Genomic DNA, 12,934 nt, shown 5'->3' with positions numbered 1-12,934 from the left:
CTGACACCATGTAAACAAAGACGGCACACTCCCGTTTTTCAGTTTGTTCAAACCGGTAAGCGATCTTAATATGCAGTCCTTGGAAAAGTGTTTGGAGCACACTCTTGTGTTGTCTGTGATCTGAGATGAGAGATGTGTTAAGGTGAGTGTTGACGTGTAAATTAATCTTACGAACTTTTGGAGATTATTATCAGGGTAAGCTAACGATAAGTTAGCTAATTTAGACGCTAGCTTAGCTAGCTCGTTACATTACCTGAAAATAAGGTCCAACATCTCTCCTTATTTTGGCAATCCACTGGCGGCAGGTGTCCGGGTTACTCGGAAATCGATGGAAAGACAAGCCTTGATCACATTCTCGTCTTTGATACGACTTACAGCGTGGTACACAACAATATGCCATAGTAGCATCACCGGCTCAAATCGCTTTTCTGCTTCATGTATTTTTGCTTCATGTAAGCACCGCTCCTAGAACGCTTCCCACCATAGCCTCGTTTTCGCACAGGAAAATTTCAAAATGGCGACCAGCGTGATATAAGCGAATTCTGTGGACGTGAAGTTGTTTATGAATTCTGTGTGTTGAAATGGGGTCAGAATGTACAGAATTTAATGTTTTTAAGGGCTGAGTGTCTGTGGCTGTTGTGGTTATTTCTGTGGGGAACCCTGAAAAGTGCCAAACTCTCGGTGCTGTATAGGTATGGGGCATGCCCCCGCCAAGGCGTAACTTGGCGGGATGGCATACCTGCCATCCCAATTAAGGTATACCTTTAAAAGGGTGGTCTGGGGCACTCGTAAGCTGTCCCTTAGCGCTGCGCTCCGGTAATCCTGTCACAATTTTGCCTTATTATGCCAACATTTTGCTTTTCAAATCGACAGTTGTACTACAGTGCGCATCTAGTAGCACATCGGCATGCGAAAATGAGTTTAATATTAACTTTACGAAAAGTAATTATCCAATCAACGTGTCTGTGCATAGCACGTCGTGAGAATGTTGTCGTTTTACCTGTCTATCCCCATCATGATGGTAATTAAGTATAGGGCCTATCCATGATAGCTACTAATCCAATTTGTGAAAAGAAAAAAAAAGTTTTTTTAATTTATACGTAGTGGCGCTAACTTAGGATATGGCTTTTCTGACTGCATACCCTGTAGAAATTAGTTTGTTTGTGTGTGAGTCAATGATCACACTGACTTGGAACAAACCGCCGGTTTATTAAGAATATAAAACCTGTGTGTGCAAAAACAACGTTGAGTGAGTCTACTTGCATGACCAAACTAGAGCACGTTGATTGGCCTAGCCATAAACACACATACAGGCACAGTGGCTCATAATGGACAGACATAGCCAAATGATCTACATCCCCTTCCTTTAGCTCACACCTATATAAAACAAAATAGCACTGGGTAAATATCAACATTACGGAACATTTTTCTTACCATGTTGTTTTACGATTTTCGGTAAACAACCCAATAATGATATTCTTGGTTAAACTTAAGATTATCCAACAGCAAATTAAGGTGGATGAACAAATCACTTTAACAGGTAGACCTATTCTTAAGGCACCCGGTATAGAATTCATCATGATCAATTTCCACAGACGCGCTTTTGCCTTTCATCTACGATCATTTTTGCATTGCAGAGAAAAGTTTGCGGGAATCAGTGCAGTGCAGTGATATGCTGCTACAGTTGCCTATATATTGTGTGACAAAAACAAATTAACATTAGACCTTTGTTTCAATAAGAACAAAATAATTCACCCACATGTAGCCTATATCCTTTTCCCTGGGCTTCCACGAAGTCCCAGACTATGGCTTATATGTCCTGATTGATGCTTTTTATTTTATCCTTTGTAGCCTATATGTACGTATTTATTGAAACTATCACAAGGTCTCGTCTTAACGGACTCTTAAAGAGATTAGCAGATGATCTCTAGTAGGCATAGCTTCCTCTTCTGCAATATTAGATTGATGTAAAATGATTATGACAACACTTGTTATATTAAAACGTCATTCACAAGCCTTTACAAGTGAGACAATCGATTCGCTTGGCATTGATTGATAATGTGAGTGATTCAGCACCACAGTGAAGGCCAGCTCCAACTTATGATGTACCTTTGAGGTGTCCCTTAACAGTTGCCTTAAGGTATAGTCTGGGAAACACTCGTAAAAAAGCGGTTTCCCTTTGAAAGGTATACCTTAAGAACCTTTGTAAAACGTTAAGGTACATCGAAACTCGGAAACGCAGCCCTGAACTGTTGTGCAGTAGGTCCTACTCTTTGACATACAACATAAAACCACTGGGCGGTCAGGGTGGTTCTGGCTATCACTCACTCTAATAACAGGTAATAATGTCCAACACAGATCCTATGTGAATAAACACATATAGTTACGCATGCTTAGCCTTGTATCCAATAAAGCGGTAGATGTGTACAAATGACACCTGAACTATAAACAGATTGACACTGTTTTTGCTGGCCCTCCTTTCTGGTAATGACACCGGCAGATGCAAATTTGCATATATGTATATACTTTTTTTTCACCAGGTGGCAAATGTGAGCAGTGAAATTCTTAGCTGACTTGCCATCCAGTCCTTAATGGCAGCCAAACAATTGTGCAAAACAAGCAGTTTATCAGTCTCATCAGGCTTAAAAGAAACATACAGCTGAATATCATCAGCGTAACAATGATAAGAAACATCCTTTAACTGACTTCTCAACCATGCGGTAGAGCTGACTTTGACAGTGAAAAAACCTATGAAAAAAAAAAAAAATCTGTCCAGCATCCTGATTGGTGTGGGGCTCCAACCCCCCTTAATCAATTTGCATAAAGAGTATCTTTTTTCAACACATCTGGAGCAGCAGTTCCTGCACTTTCCCCACTCTGACAACGGAGGCAGCACCACAAATCACTCCCCAAAGGTTAGGGCATAAAGCAGGAATTTGGCAGGTAAGGGATAAACCATGATGTTTTTCAGATAGAAGAGACCTTAAAGAACAGGAATATGATATTAAATATCAAAAATGTTAAAAATCCATTGTGCCAGAATTTTACAAAAACATGCTCAACCGTGCGGTTGATATGTCAGTAAAGGGTGGAAATGACCATGAGGCAGGGCAGATGTTAGCATAGTAGTTAGTGTGGTAGGAAGATGTTTGAGTGGAAAAAGTGAACAAATACAATGAAATTATATAATATTACTAAAACACAATATTATCCTATTACAACATTATACACTACCTGGCCAAAAAAAAAAGGTTGCAGTTTGGATTTTTTTGGACAGTGCCCACTGTACAAGCCTCTGGAGGCAGTGTTATGATCTGGGGCTGCTTCAGTTGGTCAGGTCTAGGCTCAGCAATGTTATGCGGCAATAAATTTAAGTCAGCTGAGGACCTGAATGTACTGAATGACCAGGTTATCCCACCAATGGATTTTTTCTTCCCTGACGGCACGGGCATATTCCAGGACGACAATGCCAAGATTCATCGTGCTCATATTGTGAAAGAGTTGTTCTGGGAGTATGAGGAATCATTTTCACACATGAATTGGCCACCACAGGTTCCTGATCTTAACCCCATTGAAAATCTTCAAGATGTGCTGGAGAAGACTTTACGGAGTGGTTTGACTCTCCCATTGTCAATACAAGATAATGCAATTCTGGACAGAAATAAATGTTGTGACATTGCATAAGGTTGTCGAAACAATGCCACGGCGAATGTGCATGCACATATATGTTATGGGAAAACATGTAATGCAGTGTATTGTTTCATTCTTAGTGATGGACACCAATTTTTTCTATGGCAGAGGAAAGGGTAGCCAAGCTGTGGTCCCCCTTGATCCAGAGGAGTCAGACATAGAGGACAGTGATGAGGACTTGGATGATCCTGACTATGTGCCAAGGCACACAGGTGACACAGTTGAAGAGTTACCAATCCCTAAGCTTAGTGAGCCTGATACACACCCAGCCTGTGGCCCACAGTGAGGGCGATGCAAACTCTGCCCAAAGGGGGTGTCACAATAGAAGTGTGCAGAGTGCGGAGTCCTCCTGTGTCTAAACAGCACACAGCAGTGCTTTGTCACGTATCATCTCAAATGAAAGCTGAAAATGAGGTGAATAAGAGATTCCAAATCTGATCAGTTGAAAAAATATGTTCAGGACTGAGCATGAACTCAAATACCTGCAATGGGTGTTTTTTTTAAAGTTTAAAGTTTTTTAAGTTTTGTTCATGAGTTTATACTTAAAATAAAATGACGATGTATGAAATGGTGCCTGATTATAAAGCAGAAATGCCACACAATGGAATATCTATACATGTATACAGATGTTTGTTCCAAATCGTAGTTAATGATATGTTTGATTTGAAATATGTAATCAAAATGAAATCAATGATACCTGGAATGAATGTTTTTTTACATACATATTTAAACTGTTTTGTTCATAGAAACAAAATAGTTTAAACTTATAAAATGACAATCAAACAGTGTCTAATTTTAAAGCAGAAATGCCATATGATCCAGTATATGTCAATATATACATATTTGTGGACCTAGCCATTGTAATTGATGGGACATTTACAGGCCAAAAACATGTTGATGGAGTGTAAAAAAGAGCAATAAACTGTTTTAAGGTTTTAAAGAGAGATTAAAGTGATGTTAAAGTAGTGTGTTTCAGGAAAAATGTTCAGAAATATAGCAATTTGTGAATAGCATCTTTTACAATAAACTGACATCTCAACCGTATGGTAGAGGTTTATAATTTCTAAAAAAAAAAGGGGTCAAGTTATGAAAAAAACTGTTATACTAACTGCTAATATACAGTTATATAACTGTTATTTGGTGCTCTAGTAATAGGTGTTTATGGTTAAATAATTTTTTCATCACCTATTTCAATGAGTGACAGTTAAAGGGTTTAAATTTACTTATTACTTTATTGTTTGCTCTATATATGCTTCCCTTGGATGACCCAAGGGAAGCATATATATAGCAAACAATAAAGGACCCAAGACAGAACCCTGAGGAACACCACAGGACAGAGCAACGGTTTCAGATAGGAGGAGAACCAGTCCAGGACGCTCCCAGAAAACCCCCACCCACTGCCTAAGCCTTTCAGCCAGGATACTGTGATCAACCATGTGAAAAGCTGCGCTAAGATCCAGCAGCACCAGAACAGAGCATTTACCCACATCAGAAGCCATCAATATGTCATTTGAGACTCTGAGAAGAGCTGTTTCAGTGGAATGCTTCTGACGGCACCCAGATTGGAATTTATCTCAAATGTTGTGTTCAAAGCAATAATTTGTAAATTTACTTTGACTTGTATTCAAACAAAAACAGTATAAAGACAAGGTAGTTCATGTTTTACCTAATTAACTTAATTGTTTTTTGAAGATATACGTTTATTTTGAAATGTATGCCTACAACACGTTCCAAGTTTGGAGAGGGGCAATTTAGGACTAATAACGAAGTGACAAGTTGAAATATCATGGTGATGTGATACAGGTGATGTTAAACAGGTGAGTCAATTATAGAAGGTGCCTCCAAGAAAGTCCTAGTCCTTTAAGAGCAAGGATGGGTCGAGGCTCGCCAATTTGCCAACAGATGCGTCAGCGAATAATCTAGCACTTTGAGAACAACGTTCCCCAGAAACAAATCGGTAGTATTTTGGGCATTTCACCCTCTACAGTGCAAAATATAATTATAAGATTCAAGGAATCCGGTCAAATCTCTGTCCGTAAAGGGCAAAGCCGAAAACCACTTCTGAATATGCATGATCTCTGATCCCTCAGATGTCACTGTCTTAAAATTCGTCATGCGTCTGTAATGGATATCATGACATGGGCTTGGGAATACTTCGGTAAACCTTTGTCAGTCAACACCATTCACTACTACATCTACAGATGCAAGGCTTTATTATGCAAAGCAGAAGCCATACATCAACACTGTCCAGAAGTGCTGCCAACTTCTCTGGGCTTGGTCTCATCTGAGATGGACATTAGCACAGTGGAAGCGTGTTTTGTGGTCTGATGAGTCAACATTTCATATAGTTTTTGGACAAAACAGCTGTTGTGTCCTCCAGGCCAAAGAGGAAAAGGACTATCCAAGCTGTTATCAGCGTCAGGTCCAAAAGCCAGCGTCTGTCATGGTATGGGGGTGTGCCCATGGCATGGGTAACTTGCACATCTGTGAGGGCACCATTAATGCAGAAAGATATGTACAAATGTTGGAGCAACATATGCTGCCATCCACGCGTCGTCTTCTCCCGGGACATCCCTGCATTTTCCAGCAGGACAACGGCAAACCACATTCTGCCCGGATAACAAGTGCATGGCTGCGTAAGCAAAGTGCAGGTGCTACATTGGCCTGCCTGCAGTCCTGACCTGTCTTGAATGAACCTTTCCCAAAGCAGTAAATATGTGTTCCTGGGCTGTTTCCTTCATTGCCTGATTTGTTTACATATCTGGTTTAATGTCTTTTGAAGACAAATTATTCCCCAGGTATTTTGTTTCCCCCACACAAACCTGATATTTGGACCTGTTCAAATTCGGGCCACATTGTTGAACTCTTTGCATAACACTTCTTCACTCATTGTTTTCCTGTAACATGAACCCTCAAATAACCATTATTATCATCCACATAGACACTCCCCATTGTTTTATGAAAGATTCAATTTTCTGTCTGAGTTTTTCAATCTCTCACATTGCATCAGAGGAATTCTGGCCCACTCCTCCTTACAAAACTGCTTCAGCACATAACTGTTTTGGGGAACTTGTTTATGCACTGCTCTCTTAAGATCAGTCTACAATATCTCAATGGGGTTGAGGTTTGGATTTTGACTTGGCCATTCTAAAACACTGATTATTTTCCTTTTCAGCCATTCAGTCATAGATAATGGAATGGAATCACTCAACTTTTGTAGGTCTTAAACAGATATGTATTTACAAAATCACTGTAGCTTTCCTCTTCATCATCATTGCCTTGGGTGCATTAGTGCTGATTATGCTACAGCATGACTCTGGATTAGTACCGCCATTGCATGTTCAATTGCATGGGCCTGGTGAGGACTAGATGAGTTAGTCATAGTACTAATATGGAAAAGCATAGAACTGAAAGTGGACATCTTTTTCACATTGCATTATGGGCACATTGAGTGAGCCTCATGATTTTTATGAAAATATGGAATTTATATTTCCATTACAAATGAAATAAATTTTAATTAATGACAGTTTTCTGCTATGTTCATTTTTCAAGCAAGATGGGGATACACTGCCCTCTTCTGTTTTGTGTTTTTGTTTTTTTGTCTGTGCAAGAGCATGTATGTGAGCTCTAAGCATCCCACAGTAGGCTAGTAAGCACAATGCAATGCAATTCTGCAATATTTGTAATATTCTGTTTATTGTTAAATATTTAGACATTGCTCGTAGATCTAACAAATGATGAATGATACATTATAGTGCTAAAACAAGACAAAAGAGACATTTGACCAATTTGGCTATTTAATTCAAAATAAATACAGTCTAAATTGTATGCAAATAAATGTAACTAATATAATAATTTAAAGAAATAAATAGTACAAAATTGTAATAAATAAATTAGTTATTCTAAAAAGGCAGCACATTCCATTCAGAAATCTCAATTTACATTTAACAGCATTCAAGGCTTTTAGCATTTTTGATTCCACGACTGGATGAATCTTGTGTTATGTGCAAAGAAAAAAATAAGAGGTTTTTTATGGTCCTGCTTGCAACTTCCCCCCTTCAAATAAAAGAAAAGAGATAGGAAAAATTGTTTAATGTAAAGTGGCAGTAGTTTTTGGTAACTGGATCACTTATTGATCAGAAATTGTAACTTTCATAACTGGCACATAATGGCAGAAAACAAAAATACTTGCGGAATGCTAAAGGGCCTTAATGTTAAGAGAAAGCCCCTTTCAGTAATTATTTTAAGACATTTGTGCAGATGCACAACTTAAACAGACCTCAACAGACTATACATTTCTGTAGCCTATCATTTGTATGACTGCATATGTTCCTTTCTATCTTTAAGTGCATGAACCGCAGTTAAGCTAAATCAAATAGGTTCGCTCAATTATAAAAGCCATAATTCTCATATTTTGCACCATTATGTAGGAGACTGAATTTCATTCACCCATGAAGAACTCAGAAAAGGACTTTTGCTACATTCCTAAATACTGTATACAAATCATGATCTGGTTGTACTGTCTATGCTATCCAAGCCATTAATTTTGTATTTGAGTTAGTATAGGTGTCTAGGAGGTACTTGGGTTTCAGAACTGACAGTGAACACTACATACGAAATGCAAGTGACTGACAGCAACAGAGTGCGGTTGCTTTGCAACAGTGAAAAAGAGGCCTCCTGCTTTTCAGAATAGGCTTTATTAAATTAAGACAGGTAGTGTGTCTCGCGTTTTCAAGATGATAAATCGCATGCGGTGTGATCGCAGCCTACCTAAAGTTCTAAACTTAACGTTCAATGTGTATTTCTCGGTCAGGCTATAAAACCAATATGAGACAAACCTTGCTTTGATGTTTTTCTTGCATCATGGACATATTGGACTTATTGAGATTGGCCATCAGCCCTGCAATTGTTCCATTTTGCATGTTACCGTCCTTAGGTTTTACATTCTCCAGTACCTTCTTCAGAGTTTCAACAAAGACTCTTCCACATGCACACTGAAAGACAAAAATGAGTGTTACTAGCATTTTTTTTTTTAAATCCTGTCTTCATAAAATGTCCATTATCATTCAATGTTATTAAGTTTTAGCACATTTTTTGTAAAACAGAAAGTAAATAAAGACAGATGTTATAAATGACTCACTGGATAGTGGATCATGAGCCTAGCTGGCACACTATATCCTGATATATTCTGTAGACAATGGAAAAATTGGAGAAATTAGTGGAAAAGCAGGTGTACTTGACTCTGCATCATCAAATACAAAGTTCAAGAAGGATCTAATGACAGGCGTCACTAGGGGGGTGCGAGGGGTGACCAAACCCCCCACCCGCCCCCCCCCGTCGACGAACTTCGTAACCTAGTGACACCACTGGATGTAACCTCAGTGAAACCTGAACATCATTCTGACAGTACAAGTTGTGAAAATAATGCACGCTGTGCTGGAAATTTGCATACTTCGTGCCTGTGCATCACACATCTGCCCTTAAAATGTAAGTTATAAAATAAATGATTGAAATATTGCAAAGACTTACAAATGTGAAACTCTCATTCTTTTTCTGAAGTTCATCAAGTTGTTTCCTCATCTGATTGTAGATTTCGCCCCCCCAGCTGTAATGCAGCAGGATGAATATGAGTATCGTGTATCTCATCGTGTTGCCTTCAGAGGTCACACTCTGTGATTGTCATTTTTAGACTGAAGTTCACACCTTTTATACTGAATCTTAGAGACAGGAAGTTAAACGTACAGAAAGGAAAACAAAGTTCTGTGAAGTCATCAACTTACCCACCAGTTGGAATGTTGTATGTAAACACCTCACCGCTAGACCAATGGGGGTTTGTAGCTGGAGGGGAAGGCACAGCGTGTTTTCCCTTGGCTGGTGTGAGTAAAAATCACAGATGTTATTTATTTTTCCTCTGTTTGTAATAGCAGGGCACAATTATGCTTAAGAATGCACTGGATCCGTCGCCACGGGTCAGATATGAATGCGCTGCTCCATATCCCGCTTAAGACTGGCCTGAAACGGACCAGCAACATTCTTGTTACTCTCCGTTCGCAAACAGGGCTATGTTGTCATCAGAGATATATCTGACTTGTCACCGGACTGTCAATATTCCAATGGGAGCATCAGAATATTCACAAAGGAGCAGAACAATGCATCAAATATATCCATGACCACAGCAAGTGAGCGTAACAGTTACCATGGATTACTCTCGCAATTATCTGACTCCAAATGAAATGAATTTAAAATTTGGTTTTAACTATACGTGGAGCTTGGGGTGGTTACGCTCGACTGTCTTGTGCCACCATTCTTCAATATATGCTCTATTGCTAGATCTCAGTTCGGTGAAGCCTACAGAGGGTAGAAGGCTGACCACCATAATACATGCGTTCATTTTTGCATAGACAGTTATGAGCCCAGGTCAGTGCGCATTTATCGGGCTCCTTAAGGTGAATTTGACAAGAACCAACGTATAACGCCCAAGGGTCCTCTTAAGCCAAAAACTCCAGAACCAATACAACACCAATCCCGTTAGCGGGCAGATCGTGGTCGCCAATGTAACTTGAAGACCTCACTAAAGACTTTCGCTGTACTAGACCCCTGATCAGAATTGTCCCCCTGAGTATTTAGTCAGAATTTCGGCTGAAAAGAATATAAAATGGATTAGAGTCATGAAGACCACGCAAGTTAAAAATAAGAATAATTTATTAACAGGCAGGTAGGTCATTAGCTTAAAATTCACAGTCAATTAAAAAATACGGAATTTTTAGAACATAAATACAGAGTAAAAAGTTCTTACCCAGCCTGTTCAGCTACACACAGAACACAGAGTATGCGCAGTGTGGGAAGTCGATTACAATCTTCCCAGATTGCCCTGTCCCTTCTCCTTAAATGTCCAAACAGAGGTCATAAATCTCGGAACTGCTTAGTCAGCGGTCAAATTGGAATTTTGATTACCTTTTCCAGATGTCCTTCTGAGAGAATATTTTACCAATGTGGGGTTTTCTCCTAAGTTATTGAATAGATATGAAATCTATGTCCGCTGTTTATGAAATTAATATTACTGAGATGACACAGTCCGACTTGATACTGTCACTCTTTGTCATGAAACCTCCCCTTTTCACAGTTCTACTAATCAAATTAATAGTTAAAACCCAATCAGATCCCTGAATTCTGATTGGAGCAATACCCACAATATACACCTTTAACCTAAGTTAGGTAAAGTATGTGTATTAATATAGATACTACATTTGTTCAGTACATTGTAATTATGTTACTCTAATACAAATATATTTCATCAGACAAAACAATATCTTAATGATCACATAACGCAGAGTATTTTATATAAAATGTTCGGTTTCCTTTATACAGTGCTTCTGGAAAGAAAAATGTATTTTTTCAGCTCAGTGCTCAGTGCGGCAGGAGGTGTCCCGACTCACTTTTTCCTCATGAAGGTAATGTTTCGCTGTCTACAAGTAATGTCCGGTTGTGGCCAGGCAGTGACCTCTGCAAACAGATGGTCCTGAAAAAGGCACCCTGGAGTTCAGGAGGTCAAAATCCATCTTCCAGGATACAGCAGCCTCGGCCTAATGGTTTTACGACCTGCTGTAAAGGAAATTCCTCCCATACTGGCCCCCGCGGTTCCCAGGTGTCCAGTCTTTCAGTCTGCCTTACATCTACATGACAGAAACAAGCGTTGATCATAGAAAATTACTTGAAGAAGCTGTGCATAATGGTGAAAATACAGGGCTTGAACAGGGCTGGAACAATCTGGATTTCTGACAAATTGCTTTGTATGACCTTGCTTTGGATGACCAACCTGATGCTCAAACCAACAGAATATTCAGTGCTACCATTCAGAGTACTGTCTTGGTTGAAATGTTGAAATTGACACTATTGTATGAAAGCTGACTAAACTATAAATTACCATTAAAACAATATAGTTTGCTAAAGAAGTTAAAAATCCCATACAATGCATATTTCCAAGGACAATAGCATGTAAAATATGAGTTGTGCCTTAAATTTAACTATTTTACATACAATTGATTTGTCAGTTCCTGAGAACAGAACCCTGCCGTGTAACTTATGGAAATATACTTTAGCTAGCTACATTGCTAGCACAGTGTAGTATAACTAGTATGAATGTATACTGTAATTTTACAATACATTAGAATGCGCTATGTTTAGCAAAAGTTTGCATCAATGCAAAATACTACTTTTAAATGCATATATTTGTATAATATATTATATGTGTATGCATTGGTCACAGGGTGCACAATGTTTAAATCCATCTGGCATTTGCTCAAGCTGACCGCTTAGCATGCAGAGAGAGCAGTCATGTTGCTCAGAATTCACCAATAAATTTGCCAACTAATTTCAGCTGAGACTCTTCTTTTGTTGTAGCCCACAAATGCTATACGTTTATGGGCCAATGGATCTAACTGAAAAATCTATTTTGTATCAGACTGTGAAATTATAAAACTGTAGAATACCGCAGGAAAGATATTTCCACGTCCATAACTGGCATGTCAACCTGGTAGTGTGATTTTGATATTACATGTTTAGTTAGTGTAGGTCTTCCATATATGCAGTTTATTTATTTTTTCAAATTTGGCAGTGTGCCCAAATAGTCACTCTCAATGATGTCAGTCATTTAAGGTCATTTTATGAGTAGTTAACATCATTTTGATAAATTTCTTCTTGCCTGTACTACTGTGTTTTAAATGATATCATTTTGAACAATGTCTTTTTTGATCTGTACTATTTGTTTCCAGATCATTTTTCTAAATCATATTATTACATTATTCCCGGGACAATAATAATTACCACAAGTTCACAAACCATTGGGCTTCTCCAGAGCCCAGGACAACGTACCACAAAACTTCCAAACCTGGCGCAGGAGATAAATATTCCATTTGCAGGAGACAAAACTAGCAATTCCACTTGCGGCCAGGTGCATTTGCACATACACTGTAACAGGAATAGGGCCCATGATGTCAGATCTTTCTGTGCTATTGTCACTTATTGCATGACCAGTCTGTGTTTGGAAATCTTGACATGGCTTCAATGGTTTTGCTTACAATTACGTTTTTTGTTCAGATGTCCATTTCAATATTTATTACTTTCAAAATGTTACAAGGCTCTCAGAAATTGCACAAGCTCAATCAGTGAGAGCCAGTGTGTATAAAAATTAGATGAGTATATTTAACCTAAATTGTCTCTCTTCTACATTTTCCATGTTGAAATG

At 38.7% G+C, this 12,934-nt stretch overlaps 1 long non-coding RNA gene across 2 annotated transcripts; it reads right to left on the bottom strand.

The window, feature by feature from the left end:
• Window positions 1-7,359: 7,359 nt before the first annotated feature.
• LOC135250873 (uncharacterized) lies at window positions 7,360-10,747 on the bottom strand. Of its 2 annotated transcripts, XR_010329037.1 has the most exons (6): window positions 10,487-10,747; window positions 9,471-9,561; window positions 9,220-9,295; window positions 8,831-8,878; window positions 8,529-8,684; window positions 7,360-7,746 (listed from the first exon to the last, which is right to left on the bottom strand). It is a non-coding gene; the product is annotated as an uncharacterized LOC135250873 (long non-coding RNA). The 2 variants fall into 2 exon arrangements; XR_010329036.1 differs by having other exon boundaries at window positions 9,471-10,747.
• Window positions 10,748-12,934: the final 2,187 nt, after the last annotated feature.

This window comes from Anguilla rostrata, chromosome 3 (assembly GCF_018555375.3).
Source record: "Anguilla rostrata isolate EN2019 chromosome 3, ASM1855537v3, whole genome shotgun sequence".
NCBI classification, from domain to species: Eukaryota; Metazoa; Chordata; class Actinopteri; order Anguilliformes; family Anguillidae; genus Anguilla; species Anguilla rostrata.
This window is presented reverse-complemented; position numbering and strand designations above follow the sequence as displayed.